This window comes from Gavialis gangeticus, unplaced genomic scaffold (assembly GCF_001723915.1).
Source record: "Gavialis gangeticus isolate Ggan-Ray unplaced genomic scaffold, GavGan_comp1, whole genome shotgun sequence".
Classification (NCBI taxonomy): Eukaryota; Metazoa; Chordata; order Crocodylia; family Gavialidae; genus Gavialis; species Gavialis gangeticus.
In genome coordinates, this window is record NW_017729029.1 from 59,447,664 (window position 1) to 59,452,674 (window position 5,011).

The 5,011-nt window shown below is 44.0% G+C and overlaps 1 protein-coding gene across 1 annotated transcript in view; it reads left to right on the plus strand.

Annotated features, from left to right (window-relative positions):
* The first annotated feature begins 3,312 nt into the window (after positions 1–3,312).
* Positions 3,313–5,011, plus strand: part of LOC109300368 (toll-like receptor 2 type-2) — a 34,921-nt gene continuing 33,222 nt past the window's right edge. Inside the window, exon 1 of the mRNA XM_019521053.1 lies at positions 3,313–3,752. The gene's annotated coding sequence lies outside the window, so the exon portion shown is untranslated. The remainder of the gene's footprint in view (positions 3,753–5,011) is intronic.

A 5,011-nucleotide genomic window follows, 5' to 3' on the forward strand; every position in this document is an offset into this window, starting at 1 on the left:
GACAGGCAAGCCTGCCCATAAAGACCAAGCCTGTACAGGGCTGTGCCTACCAGACTGAGATTGCGTGATGGAAGGTGACTAAAGCACCCATAGGGCCAGAGAAAGTCCTAGGGCATGATCATTTGAGTTAAGTTTATTTGCTTCTTTACATGGGTGATCCCAGAACTTGCAGCAAACCTCAACAATCATAGCCAAAATCTGCAGACTTCGGACAACTCAGCTTCTTCCTTCTGTGTCTGAGCTGCAGGGCAATTGCTCAGGCTGGCTGAACATGTGTACCCACAAACTGCACCCCTGAGTGGAAAGGGGTGGGGTATAGGGGAGGAGGAGCCCCACAGAAAACCTTGACATCAACCCATGCTAACCTGAGCATATTCTCTCCAAGCACGTACTACCTCCTTATATCTCTTTTCAACTACATCCAGTCGTGGCAGGAGACATTTGAAAGCAAGAGAGCAAGACACCCGCTGAACATGCAGCATGCAGGCCCTATCCCTGTGCAGCCACTTGGTCCTGATCCCTTCTACAGTAACGAACAGTAGACGGCTTAAATTGAGGCAGGAATGAGAATGAAATATGTAGTTAAATGTGGTTAGCACACCGGTGGCAGCCAAGCTGTTTTACCAGAGGCATAGTAGAGTAAGTATGCACCTGGAGCAGCCACTGATGCAGGGAGTGGTGCCAGCTCCTGCTGTGCCAATTGCAGGAGCACAGTCAGCTGCCACTGCAGCTTTTGTGCCTCTCCTCCCACCCGTCAATGGTGGTAACTCGGACTCAGTTAACTGGGGTGTACTGCCTCAGTTGCCTCTCCTACCCTGCTCTGGGTTATGCTACTGGATTTTAATGTTTCTCCCAGATTTCCCACATATATATTGAAGAGAAGTAGGGCTAATGTGGGTCCTTTTGGGTGCCTGCACATGAGCTTGGAGGCTGCTCCAGAGTGCTGTAATTACATGATTAATTGAGTCTGCCGGAGCGTGGTAATTACCGTGGTTCAGCCAGCCCCTGCGTCTCATGCATCAATGTCCCCACACTTCAAAATGGTAGAGTGCTTTAACTAAAGCTTGTTCAAGCTTGCCCCAGCCACCATTTTGGAGCATGGTGATGCTGATGCATGAGATGCTCTGAGCACTTTAATTAGAGCGGCTCTCAGAACTGCTGTCATTAAGCACCTTTCTGCCACCCCAGAGCACATGTAAAAATGCCCTTTGAGAGCATGCTACTGAGGGCCTTTGGAGCAGTTACTCATTGCTACATACTGGGCTACATATTCCTGCTTTGTCATGTCAGCATTCCAGGAACTTGCTATGGGTCCACTGTAGCATGAACTGAACTAATGTAGCTGATGTTAACATAGAGTGTAATAATAGTGAAATATAACCATGTTAGTCTTGTTCTGTAAGCAGCTTGAAAACTCCATTTTGTATCCTTCCGCTCGACATAAGTGAATAAACTCTGCATAACCTTTATGTATGAGTGTGTGTAAAAGTGTGAATGGTGAGAGAATGGCATAGAAACGGGAGAAGAAGATTAACTGTTTATGTAAGCAACAAGGTGCAAATCGTAAGTTACTAGCCAGTAACTAACTAATAAATGGCTGAAGAATCCCTTTGAAGCTCGAGGGCACAAAGGAGATAACAGAAGAAGAAATTCTGCCATATGGGCAACAAGAACACTCCAAGGCTAAGATAACCTGAAGACAAAAGAACAACCACAAAAACAGAAGCTGGGTGTGATAAAACCCCAAAGCACTGAAACAAAGGATACCAATCCCTATAAAAGAACACTTTGAAAATGCCAAGTCAGGTGAGTCTCTTTCTCTACTGCTGTTTCATCGGAGCACAGATGCATCTGTTCACCCTGCTCCAGCTGTTATCTTCAAATCTGCTATCTTCAAATCATCATCATTTACTCAATAAGCCTGGGTTGGCCACCCTAGGCTGATACTGAGCAACTATTGCTGATAACTAAATCTGGTGTATGTGGGGATGAAATGGTTGTTTTGTGAATGTGTATGCCTATGTGTAATAATATGTATGATGGTTTGTGTGTGTTTGTACAAATGGTGTGTCTGAACCTCTATGTCTAACTCATGTAATCAATAAACGTGGCACCTTGCCTTATCCCCCTTTATAAAGTCTCACTCGTAATTTGAGCAATTGGCAATTTGTGTAACACCACTTTTTCGGAGACTGCAGAGAGACTGCTGGGAAATAGTAACAGGAGTATATGAATATTCTACATCTGTCCATGATTTTAAGAAGTTGCCTAGAGAAATTCCTGTGTTTGTACCCTGATCTGTCCTATTTGTAAGATATCAAGGAAGTTGGTTGATGTTGCAGCTTGGTAGTTGAGACTTTCTCCGTTTTTTTACCCAGCTCTTCCCCTATTTTTTTCACTGGGTCTAAGCAATCAATGAATGCAGGTAAAATAAATTGATCAGTCATCCCTGAGGAGTGCCCTGATCTCAGCTCAGAGGAAGCTACGGTTACTAAACCATGAAAACAGTGCATCAAGACCCCTTCAGGAACAGCGTTCAGTTAAATGGGTTGGTGTTTTGTATTATTACTTGCAGCCGACTAGAAAATGCTTCTATTGCACTCATGCAAAAACATGGTTGTGCCTTTGCCCATGCTATGCAGCCAGTTGCTGCAACACCCCTTCTGCACAGCTGACTCATGTCCAGTGCTGTCATTGTCTGTGCGGCAATGTGGAATGTTGGCTACGAGCTGTTTCAGTTTCCTGTTATGACTTGGTTACAAATTGAAGGTTTATCTGTATGCATTTGCCATGCTACACTTGAAAAGAAGTAGCAAGTTCAGCTATGAATTTTAATTTTAGGAAATCTCATTTGATCCCTTTAACACATCAAAGCCTTAAACTATGTTGGAAACAAACAGATTCACCCTACAACATCAAATCTAAAATAGGGAGAAAATGAAGCTGGACTTGTTTTTTATTGGAGTCCTTTAGTTCCTGTTTTTCACAGTTTAACTGTTCTTTGGGACTTCAACTGAAAAGTTTCACTTCTGGGAAATATGCATTTTTTCTGTTTTGAATTACACTGAGAGGCAATACTGAAGAATTAAGTGCTTTCCTATCCCAAATGATTAATGGCAGTACATGAAACTCCCATATGCTCTTCTGTGTAAAGTCAACTGCTGCACTTATTTCTAAATGAATGCTTTTAAAATGTAGGAGGGAAAGAAACCTGATTCTTGGTACAGATGGAGAAAATAGCCAGCTGCGTAGTATATTGCTCAATGTACTGCTGTTTACTAGTTTTTGTCTTGTTCCCTGACAGAAGGGGCTGAACCAGGAAGTTCAGGAAGAGAAATAAGTGAAACTTGCTCCTCTGTTTTTCAAATCACAGTCTTGCATACCAAAGACTGCAGAAAGTTTAGCTGATCACAAGCTAGTCCTGAGTTGGGGAGGGTAAGAAAATGTGAAACAGAAATAAGTTGAAAATAGATAATTTTGTTTCTGTTGAGAATTTGAGCCTACGGCTGAGCAGGTCAGATTAAAATTTAGGCAAGCTAAGATGCATGCTGAGGACCCAGCTCCATGAGTCAGGAAATGATGTCAGGCTTTCTGTCTTCAGTTAAAAAAATATTTTGTTCCTGTCTCTAATGATTGTGAGGAAAAGTTGCGGAGCCTGGCAGAAGAGACAAGTGCAACAGTCTGCCTCACCTGGCATGCCTCTCCAAGTCTGTGCGTGCAAGCTCTCAAGCAAATGCATTCCAGGCTCTAGGGTAAGTACTGAGCCATGGGGCTCCGTTGTCTACACCAGTTGCTTCATGGGAATGGGGGACTTTCCTGCTCCAGTTTGTCTAGGAGGTGAAGAGAGTTCTATCATTGCTATTATTTCTCTCTTTGCAAAGAGAAGGCTACTGCAGCCATTGCTCAACAGCTCATTTTCATTCTTTCGCTAGAATTGCATTAAAGACTGTGAAGCACTCAGATACTGTGGGGATGGGAACTGTTGTAGTAACTAAGTTAGACTGAGGGGAGGGAAGTTGTGTGTTTGCTCACTTGGTGTCTCAGGTGCTTTGCAAGAGGTCTGATTTATGCTGTTCCTGATTCCACCTGGCTGCACACAACCTTTACTGTGCCCTGCCTAGCCTCTGCTGGGGCAGTTGGCCCTTTAAGGACACGCTTCCCAGTACTATAGCATCGCTTCCAAGTCAAAAGTTAGTGACAACACTGCAAAAGCTAATGTGGATCTAATGTTTATAATAATCCTAATCGCTCCTCTGGTTAGATCAGTGTTCAGTCAGTCTTTGAGGTGCCCTCTGCTATCACTTGGCGGTGCCATGTACCCCTAGAGCAGCAGCACCACTGCTGTCAGGGGAAGGCAAGTCAACTTCTGGTTGAGCCCCGTATCCTGCAGCTCTGTAGCTCAGATTGTTACAACTTGAGTGTCTGAGAGATTCTCAGGTGATACCTCTGAGGTTTGGAGAAAGCGTCCTCTGTAGTATTCGCGTATCTGGGCTGAGAACCTCCCGTGACCATGGAACAACCTCAAGTGATATCACTCCTGTTGGCAACTATCGTTTTTTATTGTAATGATGCTCAGTGTCATTTTCATTAAGTGGTAGTAGCTCCCCAAGATTCATATATTTGTATGCCCTTTGTATGTCGGTACCTCCCCAGTAACTCTGACAGTAGTCTCTGATAATGTGGGCGCCCTCCTTTTCACCTTTCTGCTGAACAAAATGTCAACAAGTGATAACACAGCGCTATTGTAACTTAGTAGTGCTAATTACCGGGCATCCTGGTTTTCCATTCCCCACAGAAAAATGTGGATTTTCCCTCTTTAAAGTGTTGTCCTGTGGGGTCAGGCCAGCTCTTAGGATCTCAATATTGTGCTGTTAGACAGGAGGGTGTGACACAATTGCACATATACAAACAGACAAATCAATTAGGTATGTACACACACACTCACTCACTCACTCACTCACTCACTCACTCACTCACTCACTCACTCACTCACTCACTCACTCACTCACTC